We start from the raw sequence: 21,273 nt of genomic DNA, 5'->3' as shown, positions 1-21,273 counted from the left end.
TCTTATCCTACCTTTCTGAACTCACCAATACCCACAAACCCTACCCACTGCACCACTGCTGGAAATACAGAAAATGCTACAGAAATGCATATTGATTGATCAATGGAGTACAGCCACCGTCGTGCTCAGTAGTGACTATCCTGTCATTGCTACGGTTGGATAAACTTTCAATGGTTTTCCAAAACATTTAGAATTAAATCTACACCCTTACCAGAGTCCACATAACCCTACAAGACCTGATCTCTCTGTATTGACCTAATCTTATCATGTGTCTCTCTCAGGACAGCCTTCTCTCTGTTCCTCAAACACACCAAGTTCAATCCTTTTTTAGGGACTCAGCACTCAGTGGTCCCTCTAACTACAGCATTCTCACGGAGCTTTGTATGGCTTATCCTAACCCCTTATTCAGATTCTGGCTCAAAAAGGCCAATGCCTCAATAAGCCTCATCCTACTGTCCTTTATAAAATACCCTCCTGATCAAACCAATCATTTCCTAGTCCTATATTCTCTTTTGTTTTTCTTCGCAACACTTATGACTGAAATAACAAGTTTTTTGTTTTTAATCAACTGTTCCCATGTCTGGAATATAAGCACCATGATGGCAGGGATTTGGTCTGTCTTATACCCTGCTCTCTATATGTAACATCTAGAACAAAGCCCAACACATTGCAGACACTCAAGTATTTGTTGAATAAATGATTGATATAAATATCATTAAGATCTGTTTTGCAACTCCTTGAATCATCTGGCTGATAATAAAGCATGAACTGTCTTTTAGGTCATGTGGGTAAAAGACAACCTACATTCTAGCCCTGGTAGTAGGGAGGGGTACAGGTGTTAGAATCTGAAAACAGTTTGCAAGGATTTAGGCATGCGAATGAAACACCAAGTTTTGGGACCAAAAACTGAGAATTAAGAGGTAAGAGCCAGTGTTTCAAATATTTTCCTTCAAATCTGCATAAACAAATTAAAATATATAAAGCAGTTGAGGAGAAACAGGAGGCTAATATTCATTGAGCAACTATGTTGCAGGTTTGGTGAGATATCTAGTTATATGTTTTATTTGCTGATTCCATGTGCCACACTGCCACTGGTGGTTTTACATTTATGAGTTCGCTTAACCTTCATATTATGCCATGATACAAGTACTGCTATTGTTATCACTCCTATTTTACAAATAAGAAAAAAGGTTCAGATGGGTTAAAATGACTTGCTGCCAGTCACGTGAGCTGTGGAGGTAAGATGCTAATTCAGGCCTTTCTGGCTCCAAAGTCTGGGCTCAACTCTGCACAGTGTGTCCTCCATCCAGCTGGTAAATCTGGGCACATCAACAAATGCCTCCCAAATCATCATCTTCATCTGCTCCCTGAATACCTGCACTACACCAGACATACTTCTCTGGTTTGGTCCTTCACAAGTTAACACTCATGAGACCTTTCTATCCATTTCTAAGAAATACAATCACCATGATGCCTAAAAAATGTAGTAAGTAATTTTCTTTTCTTCCTACCACTCAAGGAATCTACAGGGATGCTTTTTTATAAAAGCTACAAATAAACTGCTCTTCTGTTCCGCACTTTCCCAAAAGCCAAGGATCTCTCTGGGTTTAATGGAAAGCAATAAAGGTAATAGTAATAAAGGTGATAGTGTGTTTTCCCCCTCTTTTAAGAGGTACTATGATTACATGTTAAATATTAAGTGGAAAACAAAACCAATAAAAATTTTAATAATAGGAACAATAACAGCTAACATGTACTGAGCACATTATCATATGCTAGACATTAGGCAAAGTGTTTTACACCGATATTTTATTTCATCCTCAAAACCACCCTATGACATAAGTATTAATATTATGCACATTACACAGATGAGAGATCAAACTTTAGGGAAGTTAAGAAATGTGCACAAGTTCATTTAGTTAGGAAACCTAGTTTCACTAGCTCCAAGCACTACACAATCATACCTCCAATACTCACGTATTTGGACTTCACGTTCAAAAAGCAAGCTCTTTTCAATAGGCTATTGTAGCCTGTAAATAGATGCCTCTCAAGTGATACTTAAAACTCTGCTAAAATTCCTCCTCTGCTCATACCAATTCCATGGCAGGATGTCCTCGTTAGGCACAAATATTGTCAAATTCTCTAAAAACGCTTAACAGCAAGGATTCTATCTCTCCCACTACTTTATCTCCAGCACATAAAAGAGGATCTGAGGGCTTCCCTGGTGGCGCAGTGGTTGAGAGTCTGCCTGCCGATGCAGGGGACACGGGTTCGAGCCCGGGTCTGGGAGGATCCCACATGCCACGGAGCAGCTGGGCCCGTGAGCCGCAATTGCTGAGCCTGCGCATCTGGAGCCTGTGCTCCGCAAGAAGAGAGGCTGCGATAGTGAGAGGCCCGCGCACCGCGATGAAGAGTGGTCCCCGCTCACCGCAACTAGAGAAAGCCCTCGCGCAGAAATGAAGACCTAACACAGCCATAAATTAATTAATTAATTAATTTAAAAAAAAAGAGGATCTGAAACAGAGCTGACACTCCACAAATATTTGCTGTTGAATGAGTGATTATTAGAATCGTCAAAATCAGGGATTTAAAAGCAAAGAAGCCAAAGGAGCACAGAAGCCTTTGGTTAAGGGTGTCCCACTCTCTTAAGGGCTCTCACTGCCGGTGAAGTTAAAACACTCTGCTTTGCCTCAACAGGCCTTGGGTCTTTCTCAGTCCCTGCTCTGACTCCTGCCAGGCCTTCCACTGGCAAAGTCTCTCCTCGTGGTTCCAACAATAACAAAATGCTATTTCACAGCTCCGAAGCCACTAACTCAAACTTTTCTTTGGTCACCCCAGCCTGAAGTGCTACCTTTCCTCTGACCATAGCACTTACACCACAGCACCATTCATAGCACTTAGAATCATACATTTTAAAAGGCCTGAAAACAGAGGTCTCCACCCTCATTTTACCAAAGAAGAAAGTGGACAGTTATGTATTTTGTCCAAAGTCATAAAACTCATAATAGTTCAAGCTGAGATTTCACTGTGGGTCTTCTGATATTTAGTCCCCATTCATTCTGTGATCCTCCATCACCTCTCTTCCCCTCCCCTTGCCCCCAGTACAGGCTAATCCTTGAGGAAGGGCACAGCTGGTCACAATTATCATTACACTGTCAGCTGTGTTGCTGCTTGGGCTCTGTGGGCACCAGTTTAAACAAAGAAGCAGGGTGAGTGCCAGAGGGGTGACATTTGTCAACAAGTGTTCAAAAGCATCTACAAAACTCAGCGTGAAAAGGGCTTCAAAAGGGAGACCAGCTGTCCATCCTGAACCAGTGTCTCCCATTCTCCTTCACAGAAACCTCCTCATGTGCAAAAGGAAGGTTCTTTGATCACTTGTATGATAATTCCAAGTCACAAGTTAATAATGGTTAATAAAACATCACTATGGCCTGAGTCAATATGCAGAAGTCACATAAAATATTCAGTGAAACAAACGCTACCAAAGAAAGAGTATTTCAGTAGCACATTCACACATTCTTTTAAAACATGTTAAAAAGTTGTAAATATAAAACTCAAAGGCATCTTTAAAAGTAAAGTTCTACAAATCAAACAAAATTGCAGTTGCAATACTCCAAATGACTATAGATGTGCACTTGGAAAAAAAAAAAGGAACAAAAGGTGCCTATTAGTATGGCAGGCATTGTGGATAAAGAGAGGAAAAGCCATGATTCTTGGCTTCAAAGAGTTAAGAGTTTAGTAGGCCCTCTGAACGTCAATTTATAATCTAATATTCTCCTGTGATCGATGAGAAAACTGAGGTCCAAAGAGATAAAATGACTTACCCAAGGACATATACTGTGTTAGTCTGGATTAAAATGTCTCTCTAGTAACCAGTACAGAATATTTTCCTCTCTACCCCATTCCTTTTAGCCAACTAACCATTGGCATTTGTTGTGAATGGTGACCCAAATTATTCATTTAGTATATGGATAGTAACATTGTTTCTAAACATCAGTTGTCAACACGATTATATCCACAGAGGCCATTTTCTGACTTTATTATTATCCTATTTTATATATATATGTGTGTATATATACATATACACATATATTATATACTATTATTATCTCTGTATTAGAAATTATTTTCCAAAGTAAACAAATGGGTACCATAGTTGGGTAGGCATGGACATCCTAGTTGCAGGAGAAACAAATTCAACATGAGGCACTGGGACATCTGTCCTCCCCTGCCAGCACGCCCTGGTACCTAGATGCTCAGTGTGGTACTATAGCCCAGGTCCAGTCAGGTTTCAAGACAATTACCTTATGTCACCAGATGTCCTCCGATAATCGCCCCTTCTAAGCCAAGGTGCACAGCTTATCAACGCCCACCAGTCTATCTATTACCTGTTGCTGAGCAGCCCACTTAGGGACCGTGACAACATGACAGCGTCAGTTCTGTGTATTTCATACACGCAGTCCTCACCTTTCTTCTAGCTACAAGAACAAAGCCAATCGATTGCAAAGCTCCAGAGAACACACAGCCAACCAACAAACACAAAATACTGACCTTCTTGCAAAAGCCTGTGCATGTTTGGGGACCAATCGCATAATGTATTTGTCCTCGGCATTAAAAAGTCAGGGCTGAAACATTCTTTTCTTTTCTGAATTATTTATCAACAGCAGGGAAAATGGAATACCACAGACATAAAAATAAAGAAAAAAGCAAGGCTCTTTCAGCTCCCTGGTTGCTTAGAGATATTTTCTAGCCCTGACTCTAGAGTTGTCACATTTACCCTGTGGAATTAAATGTGGAGACCTTGTTAACAGTAATGGGACATGAGAATTGAATTCCCTACACGCTGTGTTCAAATACCCCTTCGTGAACTCTATTCTTCTAAAAAGGGTATTGTCCTAGTAATGGCTGGGGCCATTAAAGCTTTGCTTGCCATTTAAAGAAAAAAACACAGTAACTCCCCATTTAGTCAATGGCTCAAATTCTATCATCTTTAAGTCTTGGGAAGACAGCCATGACCCAGAGTCCGTGAAAGAAGTCTCTGCGGCATATAACGGCCACGAAACCCATGTACTTGATTCCATCGGAAAATACTAGAGGCAGACGTAGGGTAGATAAGAGCCAATGGGAGTTTACTGATTTAACAAGCCTCCTTACCTCATCCTGAGTCACTGCGTAGATGACTGCTCTGCCCATCTGTTGTTTCCACAGCCTGGAAGGTCGTTATTCCAGGGATCAGCGTGGTTTACTCCCCTCACTTCTCTCATGTCTTTGCTTGTGTGCCCCTTCCTGTGAGACCTTTCCAGACCACCCCATATAAAACTGCACCACTGCCCACCCTAGCACACCCATCTCCTTCCATCACTTTATTTCTCCCCATAGTTCTTACCATCTGGCATACTATATATTGATATTTCCTGTTTATTGTTTGACTCCAACTAACTAGAATGAAAGCTCCACTGATAGCAAAGTTTTCTGTTTTCTTCGCTAATGTATCACGACATCTAGAATAATACCTGATGCTCAGTAGATTTCTCAATCAATAATCGTTTAATGAACAAAGTAATGAATGAATAACTCACTCTCTGGAAAAACCAGAATTTGATGCCCAATATGTTACAGGAAGCAAGGAAAACCACGGTAAATGTTATTTCTAGAGTAGACCCAGTAACAGGAAGAGATCTGTCCCAGTGGCATTTTTCCCAACGTTTTTTTATTGTGGTAAAGTACACATAACATAAAACTTGCCATTATAACCATTTCAATTGTACAGTTTAGTGGTATTAAATACTACATTTATATTGTTGTGCAATCATCACTATCATCTAACTCCAGAACTCTTTTCATCTTGTAAAACTGAACCTATATACCCACTAAACAATAACTCCCCAGCCTGTAACAACCACCCTTTTACTTTCTGTCTCTATGAATTTCACAACTCGAGATTCTACATATAGTGGAATCATTCTGTATTTGTCCTTTTGTGACTGGCTTATTTCACTTAGTATAATGTTCCCTGTGGTTCATCCATGTTGTACGTGTCAGAATGTGCCTCCTTTTTAAGGCTGAATGGTACTCCATGGTATGGATATATTGCATTTTGCTTATTCATTTATCTGTTGAGGGACACTTAAGTTGCTTTCACATTTTAGCTATTTTTGTGACTAATGCTGCTGTAAACACGTGTGCACAAATATCTCTTCAAAATCTTACTTTCAGTTATTTTGGGTATATACCCGGAAGTGGAATTGCTGGATTATATGATTTTTAATCTATCTTTAATTTTTGGAGGGACTACCAAACCGGTTTCCACAGCAGCTGCACCATTTTATATTCTCCCCAACAGTACAACAAGAGTTCCAAATTTCTCCATACTCTTGTCAACACTTGTTCATTTCTGTTTTAAATCACTTTTGATCCTACATCCCTCATTCAAACCATCATTTGTTCAGATCAGTCATAAATAATAACACACACATTAATGAAGCAAATATGAAAAGAGAAAAAATGAAAGGAGATTCAAGGGAAAAAGCTATAATAACACACCCGCGAGTACAGAGTCAAGGGACAAAATGAGATGAGAAAAGAGACAAAATAAAATTAAACATGTCCAAACAGCAGTGGAGCAAATTCAAAACTCCAGGAACTTTGAGAGGTAAGCACGATTACATGCCAGTGCTATTTTCTAACTTGCCGGTTTTCTAAATCCTAAAAATAGATTGAGGGCACTGCTCTCTGGCCTCACTCATGGGCTTGGCTCTGAAGCTATGAGCTGCTCCAATCTGTCCTTAAAAAAAAAAAAAAAAAAATGGTTTGCTTGAGGCCAAGAGAAGCATGACAGGCTATGTATATCTTCACTTGATCTCCTCTGCGGCACTATAAGCCGCTCAGCCTGGGTTGCTGTGACCTAACCGTCATTTAGACCACACACTCTCTGGCTGAGACAGCAACTGTCCCCTCATGCCCCTCTCACATTGATAGGCAAGGATGCTGTCTGCTTCCAAACAATGCCACGTCTTTCACGTAACCAAGTCAAATGGACCACCTGCTCGAAGAAAAGAATTTCTCTTAATGAGAAAATACCCTAAAGTTTTGGAGAATCAAAAAGCAAGCTCTCTCTGGGCACATTTCTTCAACAGTTCGTCCAAATCCAGAATCAAATCACTGTAACATGAAGGTATTTTTTGACGCCTTATATGTCTCTAGCATCCCAGCTATTTGAAATTCCTGATACGTTAATGCTTTCCCTACATTCAGCTGATCAACCAGAATGGGAAAATGAATGCCAAAAGGGGAAAAATAATTGCTAGCTGATCTAGGAAGACTCTTTGAATTTTAAAGGATAAAGAACTTGATAAAAAATATGGAAAACACACCTCATAAACAAGACAGGGGCTCGCTGGAGCGCCTGTCTAGTTACAAAGTGTTCTTAGGTAAAATAATTATGCAAGGTCCTGACACCGCCAAGATATGTGTTAATGCTACACAGTTCTTTAGGGTCCCATACTTTTCCCAGAAATGTCCTTTAATGAATAACACCTAAGAAACCCTGATCCCTCCCACTGCGTGAACCTCTAAGCATGTGTATTTCCTGCTTGGGGCTGGTCTGAGTTTTGCTCTGTGACTCACTCACTCCTCATCCAAATTGAGGCAAAAACAACCATCACCATCCATCGTAATAACAGAAGACTAAATGCATGTATATGATAGACCCAAATGAAAACACAGAAGCAACTGGATCTTAATACTTCTTCAATGTGGCAAAAACTATAATAATGCGTCCAGAAGAGAGGATATTTTGCAGCCACAAACAGTCGTATTTTTCTGGAACTTTACTAAGTTGGCCAACGCTCGTGAAATAAGTAGAAACAATTAAAATATTAATTGATAGCTGCAGTGTGATTTCCATAATGTAGAATACCCATGTAGGCATCGGGTATTCAACAGGTAGACGACAAACTCGTTGTTGGCTTTACACATCTCTCTGTATGCTGTGATTTCCCTCTGAGGACATTTCCCAACTGTCAAAACCCCATCCTGGAGTCCAACCTAGACCAAGCTTCTGACACTTGTCCTGAAAGCAATTTGTCCTATGGCTGCCCCTAAGGACTAACCAGATGCCAGCCAGAAGAGCTGATAAATGCCAAAGGTGTTCACAGTTTAGGGGGCTTCCTTTCTCAGGGAATAAACATAAATGTTTTAAGGGAGCTTATAGAACATATTCCAAAGCTCTGGTCTACAGGAACTTACAAAACGAATGACTCCAGAGGTGATATTTTTCTTTAAATAAAGGAATGTATTCCTTGCTAATTACAAACCATTGTGAATCTACTTTTTGCTGATCTCCTTAACCCACGAGCCCAAAGCATCTAGCTGCAGGCTCCCAGAGAATCTGGACACTGTCAACAGAGACTGAGCTTCTAAAGACAAGGGGCTCTCCAGATGTATTTCAAAGAGCCTCGGTGTCCCTGGAAGTGCTTCTAGAGCCACTTGGTGAGAAGAAGGGAGAAAGGGAAATTTGTTGATCAGGTCTTAGTGCTTCAATATTGAGCACCATCTCAGAGTCAGTCGTTGGGTTGGGCTTCTTCGTGTGTTTAAACATTAAAACCCAACCTGCTTTCTTGGGGTTACAAACTGAGCCATAGGGCACTTAAGGAATCACACCTAGATCCCAAAGCTTATAAAGGGCAGAGCTGTGGGTTAAATAGGATTCTCTTGGACCCAAATCCCAGGCTCTGTTTGTCATTCTAATAATGGCCAATGCATACTGAGCCTCTGCAGTCCATATTGCATTAGCATTTTAAAGGCATCTTCCAAAGAGCTCTGATGGAGGTTGCATCTGAGTCTCTGAAGGTTGAAGTCCTTCATTCCTATCTACCCCTACTCCAGCACTCCCAAGGGCTGTGGCTATGGACAATTCTCTAACTTCCCTGTGTCTCAAGTAAAATTCCTCACCTGTAAAATAGAGGTAGTAGTAGATAATGTTTGTTGAACATTTGCTCTGTGCTGAGCTCTCTTCCAACCACTTTAGAAATATTATCTAATTTATTCCTCACAAGAGTCTGGGAGAAAGGTATGTCCATTTCCCCAGAGTTGATTCAAGTTGACACTACTAATAAATGCCTGGAGTTGAGGCAGGAACCCAGGTCTGTCTGATTCAGAGCCTTCTGTTTTTCCCACTTCTACCCAGGACACCTCCAGGTTTGCTGTAGATTGACAAACATGGAGATGAATCTACGTCTAAAGCACCACACACCCTATTACTTCTTATTTCTCTTATGCCATCTCCCACTCAACATCAAAATCAAACCCATTCAGACAGCCCCCTGTGGAAAACACATTCTCTCTACCATGTAGTAATTAACGCCCTTCTTTCTCCCAGCACCAGCGCTCTTTCCCACATCATTTACACTCACACCTCACAATTTAGCACCTATATGCCTTATAAAATTATGCTCCTAAAATGTAAATTGTACGCCCCGCCGAAGAGACCATAATTTCCTAGAGGTCAGGAACCATATCTTAAAGAATCACAGAATTAGAAAAGTAGTAGCTTGCAAGATTACCTCTTTTGTTAAATAAGCTGAACTCCTTTCAAAAGAAATCTTATTTGGAATCCCAGCTCCTCTGACTGAAAACTATTGAGCTAATTAATCCTTAATCTTTCAAGGTCCAAAGGAAAGTGTCGAGACAGTGGCATTCATTCAGTGAGCTGGTGTCCAGGGTAGAACTAGAATCTAAGTTGCCCGATTCTCATCCAGTGGTTGCTTTTCTATGAAAATCCTGGGACTTTTCTGTCTCCCCTCAGTATCTCTCTTTGACTTGGCTACAGTCAAGGAGAAAAAAAAAAAAAAAATTGGACCAACTGCCTTGAATCTGGAAACCCTGTCAGAAGAGCTGAAGAAAAACAGGGCAGGTAGGACCTGGCTATCAGATCACCTTCTAGGACCCTCAAAGGAGGAAAACAGCATCATAATTGCAAGTGCCCTTCAACTGACATATTGGACAATCAAATTACTCAGAAACCTGATGAAGCAAAGCCATTGCTTTTAATCTCTTTAGTTGAAACTCCTAATCTATGTCACTAAGGATGAAAGGCATTAGCACAACCAAGTCCTAAACTTTTTTTTTTTTTTTTAATAACTTATTTTAGGAACCACACTCTCTCCTGGCAACTTAATACCCACTGCCCCTTTCTTTCTTTTTTTTTTTTTTTTAATTTATTTATTTATTTTTATTTATGGCTGTGTTGGGTCTTTGTTTCTCTGCAAGGGCTTTCTCTAGTTGTGGCAAGCGGGGGCCACTCTTCATCGCGGTGCGCGGGCCTCTCACTATCGCGGCCTCTCTTGTTGCGGAGCACAGGCTCCAGACGCGCAGGCTCAGTAATTGTGGCTCACGGGCCTAGTTGCTCCGCGGCATGTGGGATCTTCCCAGACCAGGGCTCGAACCCGTGTCCCCTGCATTGGCAGGCAGACTCTCAACCACTGCGCCACCAGGGAAGCCTCCCTAAACATTTTTTTAAAATTTAATTTAGTAGGATGACACTTAGGAGATTTTTGAGGAATAAACTCAATGTCATCTTTATCTAGCATTTTCTGTTTTCTAATATTTTAATAACAGTTTTCTAAAACTAAAATGTAATACAGTTCACTGCATTGTATTCCATTCCACAGAAAAAAGTGGAAAACACATAAAGTGTAAAGAAAGGATATCACATATAATCTTCCATTCACAAATACTTTCTGATACCTATTTATCTGGGGGAATATTCCCTGCCTCTATTTCTATGTGTTTATGTATATCTGTAGATAATTTTTATTTATTATTTAAATTGGAAAATAGTATATATACTGGTTAGAATTTCATCATACTGTATGATGAGAATTTTCCATTGACACTGAATAGTCTCCTGAATATTATTTTAAAATTCATTGTATTCCAATATATGAATATATTGTAATTTATTCAAACAAACTTTCATTAGTTCATATTTAGGCTGCTTCTAGTTTCTTTTCTTATAAATAATAAGTGGAATAAATGGGCACAATGAAAATCTTCTCACATATGTAACTGTGACTGATTGTTTCTTTAGAATAAGTTGCTGTAAATAAATATTTCTAGGCCTTTTGATACATCCTGTCAAATTATCCTCAAGAATGTTTGTATCAATTTATATTCTTACCAGCAATGTATGAAAAGGTGCCTGTTTCCTAAACCATCTCCAAAAATGGGTGGTTGACATATATGTAAATAAATATAATATCTATCCATATATCTACACAGTAGGCACATACATAAATTTAGTATAAGTGTCTAATTGCATTTCTTTTAATTACTACTACGCTTGAAATAGTTTTCAAGGCTTTGAATAGACTCTAATAGATGCTGTCAGTTGCCTAGGCAACTATGGATCTACACATACATATCATATCATCTCCTTCCTTGACAATACAACCCAAGTATTATAAAGGAAACCGGGACCTGCCCCACCTCAGGGATAAATCTTGATTCAAGGTAATTCTATTTGCTTTTCTAAGGTATAATTTATTAATAGGCATATTAAACAATTTTGGCCAAGGAGACATGAAAACAGATCTGCTAGGGATGGATTTCTGATAAAGTTATCCTTGCTCTTAACAGAGGACTCTAGGAAGGAAATCCTCTTTTCCCTTATGACTTTGGGACATTGTTAAATTGAGATATGATGCATGGGGTTGCCTCAGCCATTCTGAGACCTGGAAGGGAATTAGATCAAGTTTCAAACTATCACGATGAAAATAGCAAAGTAAAAAGTTGGAAACAATCTATGTCACTGATGATGTCATGGAGCAGCTGAATTAACTAATTCTAGAAACACTGTCCTAGACGTTTTGTTATAAGAGAATAAATTTATCATTTAAGCCGGTAGAGTTGGGTTTTTCTTAAATCATTCTTTAAGCTAAAATCATCCGAACCGATGTACTTACACTGTCTCACTTCATCCTTCAACAACTCTATGAAGGTGTACAGAGGATACTGATGAAGAAGCAGAGAACTTTAATAGTTTTCTAATTTACAAAGTAAAAAGGTGGCACTGCCGAAGCTTGCAACAAGTTGAGTTTATACACCAGATTTTAACCATGAGAATTTATAGCTTTCATTTGGCTCAAGAATAAGTAATGTATATTTTCAATACTCTTACATAAAGGAAACATAATCCAAAGATACTTCACTATATCTTAGACAAGTGTGGAAATAGCTAAACATATATGCATTTACCAAGTCTTTAAGATGGAAATAAAGAATACATGATAGCTTGCTGGGTTATTAAAGAGAAATGCCCATTCATTGTGTCGACTCAAATGTGGGTATAAGCAGGGCTGCAAGGCTGGCCTCAACAGTGTTGTAAGTGCTAAAGCATCCTTAATCAAACCCCTTTACGTGAAAGCTTAATTGTGATTCTGCATGCACAACTCCAATAATGGAGTGTACAGAAATACTAACAAGCCTTTTATGATGAATTTGAGTCAAGGGCAACACACTTCTTAATAGGCTTGTGCACGAACACCCTGGGGGCAAGATCCATCATTTATTCTAGTTGGTCTGCAGCAGCTAATGTGGTTCAGATCCTTTACAATACGTGCTGATAAAAAAACAAAAACCGAAAAACCAAAAACAAACAAACAAACAAAAACCTCTCAGTTAAACCCCACAAGGAAGCCAAACACCAGACAAATCCTTCATCCTAAAATATCAAGGGAAATGCCCTTTGATATCCTCCCTAAGACATATTTCCTGGCTTTAATAAACCTTAGCACTATTTTAACATTACTACTGCTAAATGGAATAAGTTTCTGGTCTTTGGCTTTTCCAGGACTACATATGGAAAACTAAAATCGGCCCGGAAAACCAAATATTCTATTAATTTTCACCCCATGAACCCTGTTTAGAGGGGTCTCTTAATTTTTTCCTGTTTTCTCCTTTTGTTAACTTTTTTGTTTTGTTTTGTTTTGTTTTTCACCTATGAAAACAGGTGATGGGCAGAGAAGCCCAGTCACAAATTTGTACGTGCAAGTAATGTAGCTTTCTATAATTTCTTCGTTTCAAATTAATGAATGGTTCTGAGCTCCTATTCTTCTGGACTAGTGGGGTAGTGAAAATGTCTGAGTCATTTTAAGGATTCTTTGCTTTCATCTGTCTGTGTCATGGTTCTAGGAGATTCCAAGTAATCAAGACACTCGCAGAGAGACATCAGTCTGGTCCTTGGCCCGTGGAACACACAGGTCACCATGGAGATGTCCCATTTATCTTTAAGGGCTCTTTGAGGCATCATAACAGTCAGGACACAATTGAAGATTTGGGACCTCCCCATGAGACCCTACCTACAGAGAATCCCACAGCCTTTCTCTCCCCAGAGTCTTACACATCCCAGAAGGCAGCCTTGGAGGCAGAGCCCTTTCCTCGAGAAACCATCCAAATCTCTGCTTTAATTACCTTCTGCCACCATGTCACCCACCACCCATTCAAAGGAATCCTTTTCTAGTCTACAATATAGAGGGCAATTTTTCTTCTCTCTGATTCCACCCCCACCCCAATATTCCCTCCAAACTCTAACCATCTCTGCTCTACAAAGGCAAGAGCTCTCAACCACGACTGCATATTAGAATCACTTGGACGTTTATACAAAAACACTGAAGCCAGGTCACAACCCCAAACTAAATGAAAATCAAAGCCTCAAGGGGTAGATCCCAGGTATTGACTTTTTAAAATTCATGTCTTAAGTGATTCTAATCTGAGATGAGGGTTGAGACCCTCTGCCCTAAAGGGTTAGAATTTTGGAATCCTGCTTTGGTACTTTCACATCCCTCCTCTGGAGGGGGAGGAAGGTGACAAAGTCTGTCTAAATAAAGGGAAGAAAAAATGAATATACCAGGCAAACAAATCAAAACAAAAGGCAAATGCCTCCAAAGAACATCAGAGTTTTTAATTGGGTTTTGAAATATCCAAAGGTACAAGTCTTATTTTGACTTTTCTTATTCAGTATATCAATAAATGTAGTCTGTTATCTTCAATAAAACGTTTTGCATTCTAAAGCATTTGATAGAGCATTTCCCACTAAAGTAAAAGTAGTCTACAAGTCCATGACTGGAATTTTATTCTTATATCTGTATCACCTCTTGACTGAGAGGCAAGTAATTAGAATTTGCACCTTTTATGATGCCAGATAGTCAAAAGTACACCAGAGCAAAAGTGTCCAAAACAAGCACATACTATGTGCTTGAAAGATAAGGATAATCAGTGCATAATTTACTACTGTGCTCAATCAAGGCGGAGGATTTTCTACTTTAGCTCCATTTCATATGGCTCTGCTCAATGAGAAAATATCAGGTATCTCATATTTGAAATGTTCTGTATTTCATCGACCTTAGTAGGAAAACATTTTCCATAAAACTAGTGTAAAATTTCTTTTACATCTTTTAAACTGTTATCTCACATCTTTCATCATGTGGTACCTAATTTAAACCATTAAATTAATAGACTATTATATCTAACTTTAACTAAGCTTACTTGATTTCAAATACATACTTCCTTCAAGCCCTCTTCCATGCCAATATCAAAAAACATAAAAAATCTCTCAGCAAGATAATGGAAATCACATATAATATTTGTTGTCTCACTTGTTCCCTTTATTTCTTACCTTTATGGAAAGTTTTTGGCATAAAAATGGGTGCTTACCCATTACTGTCAAGTACCTGTCTTATTGCTGCATGCTTTTATCGTAAACCACAAGTATCCTCCTTTAAAGCTGCCTGAGTATTCAAAGGTAATGTCTTATCAAACAACCTAAACACAGGGAGTTTAACTGGGGATAAATGAAAGTCAGGGACCAATAAATCAAGCAGGTTGACCATTTCTAAAATCAAAGGGTCCAGGGAAGAGGAAAGGCCTCCCCAACCTCAATTTTAGACACTCCTCCAGCTTCAAAATTCATAAAAAAGCAAGGGCAACTCAGGGATCTCTTACAGAACAGAAAGTGATTTAGAATCACACACAAATTCCAAGGCCAAAAACTCCCCCAGTGACAAAGGTCCAATGTTTTCGATTTCACCAACAGAAACGTTCCTAGAAAAAAGAATGGAGCCTCATACAAATTACACGGTTATGTCAGGGAACCCCAGCCATCACAGTAATGATTCAGTTATAGCACATTTTAAAATTCTAGATAATTATTTTCCATGTTGAATCCTCAGAACTTTTATTATCCCATGAGATATGACTTTTTCACTATTTAACCAGAAAAAAAGTAGGAAAGAGGTAACATTTCTTTTCTGTTTGATATATTGTCTTTCCTCTCCAGCATCATGCTTGGCATCTGCTGTCTCTGGTGCAGCCTTTCTCAAAGAACTGTTGTTACAGCATAGAACTGGGAAAGGCAATTTTGGGGATCCTTCTCTGGAACTTGTCAAGGACCAACACTATAGGATGTGAAATACCCAGTACTTATCTAAACCCTACTAAGACTTTAAAGAGGGATTGATTTGGTAAACTTGGAACATTTTTGTTGGTGAATGCACATTTGAGTTTTCTCATCTGAAGATCTTGCCTCACTAACCATGAAACTCCTGGGCAAAGAGGTCATTTGTCACTAATGTCTTTGGCCATATTTCCTAACACTCATGACAGACACTAATTGTATATTGGACACATAAATGAATAAATGAATGAGTGAACGAATGAGTGAATCAGTCATTCAATAAATCAATGTATCACCAAAGCTCATATGTCTTCTTTAATTCTAGGCTCACTAATTTTTGGTTGAATGGAGATTTTCAATATGACTACTAACTTCTAAAATGTTAGCACCAGAGTAAATGACAAACTAAAAAAAAAGAGAGAGAAAAAAATGACCCAATGTACTTTGAAAACCAACTGAACAGTGGCAGCAGATACTAACTGATTTGGGATAGAGACTAGAATGATCTTTGGAAATAAGAATGTCAATAATGAGAAATGCCATGTCAGGAACTCATGGCAGACAAAAGGATGTCTTCAGGCCTGTCAATTTCTCCTAGCAAATTTCTTCTGGAAACAAAGCATCTGAAAAGACATCTTACAGTGGCAGATATCTATTATACACCTCATTTATTACATAGGCTACTAACCACTTGGGGGGGAAGAAGTCTTCTTTGCCAATAAAGAAATGACAGAAATTAAAGGTGTGGACCTGCTTATCTTGTAAAGAGCACATTTGGCTTAACAGGCTTATTTTCAGGACACCAAGGTAAATGTCAGAGTTCCAGCTTACTATGGAGGTGTCTAATGGAGGACCTTGAATCTGGTCTAGAGGAGAAATGACCATCAAGGAGAATGCTTGTCTCTTACCTCTCCTCATTCCCATCCATATTCTATATTCCCATTCACATCTCATCTATATTCCCAAATTTCTACTTTACATGCATGCTAACGTGACTCGGTAAACTCCAATAGCTCCTCTTGGCTTGCAAAAACATTCCAAATGCTCGATCCTGACAATCAAACACCCTTTTCTTATTGCGTTTTGCTTGAACTTCCCTCATAGCACTTAGTACAATGTGTTTAATATCATTATTATTTTTTGAGACTACGTTCCCCATCACATTGTGAACTGCGACTAAAAAATAAGGTTACTTTAATCAATAGCTCCTCATGTCAATGGACACAAAATTTGTTAAGAATCTATTGTGTCATTTGCTATGGTATTTATTAGCACCATTCACCAAATACGTCTAGTTATCAAACCTAGGCACATGGTAGGAAGGCCTTTCCTCTTCTCCTTGTAGTTGGTTAAGGACTGGTAACTAGTTATAGTTAGTCAATGAGGTGTAGGTCAAAGGGATTTGGTTAGACTATATTTTGGCTGATACAAGACGCTCTAGGCTCTCTTTCCCCTGTCTTGGTGACTAGCAATGTTCACAATAGTGACTATTCCATCAGCTTATATCCCAAAGTCATTACGATAAGCAGAGCACCACTCCTGTTGACCAGTGAAATACATGAGCAACAAACAAAACCTGATTATTTTAAGTCACTCATATTTGAGGTTGTTACTGCAGAACATCCTAACCTGACTGATACAAGGGCCATGATAAATGTTTTCACACATATTATTTGACATTCACAATAACCTATCGGTACAGCAGATATGAGCAATGTTTTATAAGTGAGATTTAGAGAAGTAAACAATTAGCCCAGGGTCAAGCAGCTTTATTCATTCCCTCATTCAATACTTATTGAGCACTGCCCTGTGCCAGGCTATATTCTAAGTAGCCAAGGTAGAGCAGTGAACAAAAGGGAAAGGGTTCCTCCTCTCAGAGCTTACATTCTAATAGAAAGACATAAATTTTTAAAAATCATATATAAATAACAGAAACTCCAGATGGTGATAAGTGATATTCAGAGGATTAAAATCAGGTGATATGACAGAAAAATGGGTGGCTAATTATATGAATCAGAGAAAGCCTCTCTGAGCTGATCATTTTTAGGCTGAGATCTGAATGCCAAGAAAGCCAGGTATGCAGAGAGTAAGAGGAAAGGACTTCTACAAAGAAGCAACAGCTCATGCAAAGGTCCTAAGGCAGAACAAGTCTGTTGAATAAAAAAAAACAAAGTCAAAAGTTTGGGTGGCCACCTCCTAATGGACAAGGATGGAAATGGTACAAGATAAAGTCAGAGAGGCAGAAAGGAAAAAAGTCACATAGGGTTTTAAATCAAAATAAGGAGAATTAATTTGATTTTCTGAAAAATGGAAAACTACAAGAGGTCTTTAGAAAGGCCTGTTTTTAAAAGTTTGCCCTCATCACTCTGTGAAGAGAGAGTTACAGTAGAGCAAGCCTGGGGCAGCAGGTCCAGAATGGTAACCACTGAGAAAGTCTGGTAGTTTGGTAGTAGAGGATATGGACGGAAATGGATGAAGTGGATGGACTTAGGACAAGGTGTGGAGGGTAGATTCAACAAGTCTGATGTACAGACTGAAAGTGGAGGGACAAGAGAAAGAAAGCAATCAAGTATCACCCATAGCTTTTTGGCTTGAAAAACTAGATAGATGGTGCTTTCATTTGCTGAGATGCGGAAAATTGGAAGAGGAGGAGGTTTGCAGAGGTGGAAGGAAATCAAGAGTTCTGTCTCATACATGTTAATATGAAATGCCTATTAAACACCTATGTGTAGATGTCAAGTTGAATATATGACTCAGAAGCTCAGGAGAAAGACTGGAACTGGATAGAAATTTAGGACTTATTAACACAGAGATGCTATAATGTCATAATACTGAATGGAGGCATCTGAAAAGATGATATGGATGAACAAGAGAAAAGGGTCCAGGGCAGGGGTCTACAGTACCCTAATCTTTAAGATATCAGCAGAGGAAGAAGAATAGCTAGGGACACTGGGCAGGTGTGACCGGTGACATAGAAGGAAAATCAGGAAATACACTGTCTCAAAAGTGAATAAAATAACGTGCTTAAAAAAGGAAGATGTAGTCAGCTTTGCTAAATGCTGCTGAGAGGTCACAAGAGATAAGAAGATTAGACTGAACAAAATGGAGCTCATGGTTGACCTTGATAAATGTACTCTCTGTCGAATGGTGCATCTGGAAGACTTAGTGGGAGTGGATGAAGAGGGTGTGTGAGGTAAGTACATGTAAGGAAGGCAGTAACCACTGACGATGCAATTAAGACGTCTGCTATGAACAGAAGCAGAAAAATGGGCAGTAGATAAGAAGAAATCTGGGATCCATGGAAGTTTTTTTTTTAAGAAAAATATCTTATCCCCAATTCTATGATCTATGGGGGAAGTCCAAAAGCCCTCATTGAGATTTCTGACACTCCTGAGAGGAGGCCGTGGTGACTGTGATTATTGCATGCAAGTCTGTATAAATGTACTTTGGGTGGCAGGGAAAGGATCGGAATGGTTACCTCTGAGGTCACGATATCCTATACACACATGTACCATTTCCCTCATTGTCCCTCAGGTTAACCTGCATTCACTGGGGTCATAAGGGGGAGGGTCTCACCCAGTCTTCAAGGTGGCAGATTTTGCAGAAGGTTGGAGGGTCATGAGGAAGACTTGCCCTGCGTACTATACAGCAAAACCACCACAACAAAACCCCTCACACTAAATATTCCTCCCCTTAAAGTCCTTTCAGCCATCCTTTCACTGAGCAGTTTTCGTTGACCCCTGTCCTCCACAGCACCCAGCCCCTTGCTCTCTGGCTGGTTCCCCTCTCCTCCCTCTTTTTTTTCTCTCTTTTGTTCTAACTTTCTTATTCTCTCTCAGACAAAATACATGCGCAATCAAAACAAAAAGTTTCCCTGCAGAACTACTTACTCTTTTTTTTTTTGGATGGTGTACCCACTGATACTCACACACTTGCCTTTTACTCCAAACAACACATTTCTCTTTCTAAAAGTAACTCTGGAGCTAGTTCTTAAAATAATACATTTTCCATCTGGTTGCATATATACTGTACAAACTACCAGGCAGAGCACCTATCCTTAAGAGGCTTTCAACAAGCACCAGCTCTTGTCTTCCTCCTTCAGTGAAGAAAATAAGAGCAGAGGTGCTAAGTATTCTGATATAATTTCAACAAGGCCTTTCCACCCAGCAGGGCCTTAATCAGGTCTGAGTTGCATGATACGGTGCCTCTGTGTTGGGAGACGATCCACTGCCTTTGCCTCATGTTAGGGTTAACGTAAGTCAGGACCTGGACAGACCACTGAGAACAGAACAAGACTCATTTGTAACGTCACAGATTTTTAGACTGCATTTGTTTACAGGTCCAAAAGAGTTTTGCCCCCTTAAAATGTTTGGATCACAGCATAATGTTTATAAAGTCTCTTTTTTCTCTGGGAATTTTGTAATAATATGTAAAAGACAGGTAAACGATATTTGGCCTACTGCAGGAGTCAGAATCTTGCATCAATCTGAAATCCTTTAGCCAAAGAACAGTAACATAAAAATATACAACAATCAATGGCAAAAGTATTTGGACATACAAACATGCTTCTCGAACTTTTATAACTTTTTGCACCTCTGAAAAGGCCATTCAAAATAAAATATATTGGGGCTTCCCTGGTGGCACAGTGGTTAAGAATCCACCTGCCAATGCAGGGGACACGGGTTCGAGCCCAGGAAGATCCCATATACCGTGGAGCAACTAAGCCCGTGTGCCACAACTACTCAGCGCACGTGCCACAACTACCAAAGCCCACATGCCTAGAGCCCATGCTCCGCAACAAAAGAAGCCACCGCAACGAGAAGCCCGCACACCGCAACGAAGAGTAGCCCCCGCTCGCCACAACTAAAACAAAGCCCGCGTGCAGCAACGAGGGCCCAACGCAGCCAAAAATAAATAAATAAATAAATTTTTTAAAAATTAAAATAAAATAAAATATATTAAGAGTGGAATTCCATTGTGAGTGAAAATAATTTAAAATTTTAAAAATAAATAAAAATAAATTAATTAATTTAAAAAGAAATCATTTTTTATATACCAGTCATTAGGACAAAGAGAAAGATGCAAGAGTCAGAGAAATACACAGCATGACTGAAATCTTGTATTCAGGGAGCCCCTTCCTTATAGGTTACAGATTGGGCATTTAAAGTCATTTCATCCAAGAGAAGAAAGACTCAGAGTCTTCTACCACCCTTAACCAATTTACTGTTCCTGTCTCTGTGTTCGTGATTTGAATGATAATGGAACACCAAACCAAATGCCCACCAAGCCAGCACTGCTCACACAGAGGCACTGACCACAATCCCTGGAGTTCCAGTTTGGTGCTGACAGCCCGGTGATAAAGGGAAGAAGAGGGACAAAACTGACAATAAGCATATGTCAGTGAAAAGTCTTGACTGGCTCCCATATAACCAATCCGTGCCCACCAGACACTCTTGCTCCTGCTTTAAATTTAACCTCTTGTCTTTCCCAACAAGAACAAAGTACATTTTCTCACATAAAAACACATTTCATCTTGATGGAAGGAAAATAGTTTGATACTTTTCTCATTTTGGAATTGATGTCTCTCTCTAAGTCCTTCAGTGTTACCATAGGCAACTGGGTCTTCAATTTCAAATCATATACCCATGCACGCATGCACACACACAGAGGCAGAAATACTAGGAGTGGAAATAAATTAGGCAGACAAAATTTCTCTTATGATCATTTCATTCCTAAAAAGTTGATGATAAGATAATGCAAGAGAAGAACTAGTTAGTTAAAAATAGTACTTAGTGTACTTAGAGCTAAATGTAATGACACAG

The 21,273-nt window shown here is 39.3% G+C and overlaps 1 protein-coding gene across 3 annotated transcripts in view; it reads right to left on the bottom strand.

Moving 5' to 3' along the window:
* The window catches only part of NELL1 (neural EGFL like 1), an 895,061-nt gene that overhangs the window by 453,805 nt on the left and 419,983 nt on the right, over positions 1-21,273 (bottom strand). The window lies entirely within an intron of this gene.

The sequence above is a fragment of the Balaenoptera ricei genome, chromosome 8 (assembly GCF_028023285.1).
Source record: "Balaenoptera ricei isolate mBalRic1 chromosome 8, mBalRic1.hap2, whole genome shotgun sequence".
Classification (NCBI taxonomy): Eukaryota; Metazoa; Chordata; class Mammalia; order Artiodactyla; family Balaenopteridae; genus Balaenoptera; species Balaenoptera ricei.
Note: the sequence above shows the minus strand (reverse complement) of the source record. Positions and strands in the feature narration are given on the sequence as shown.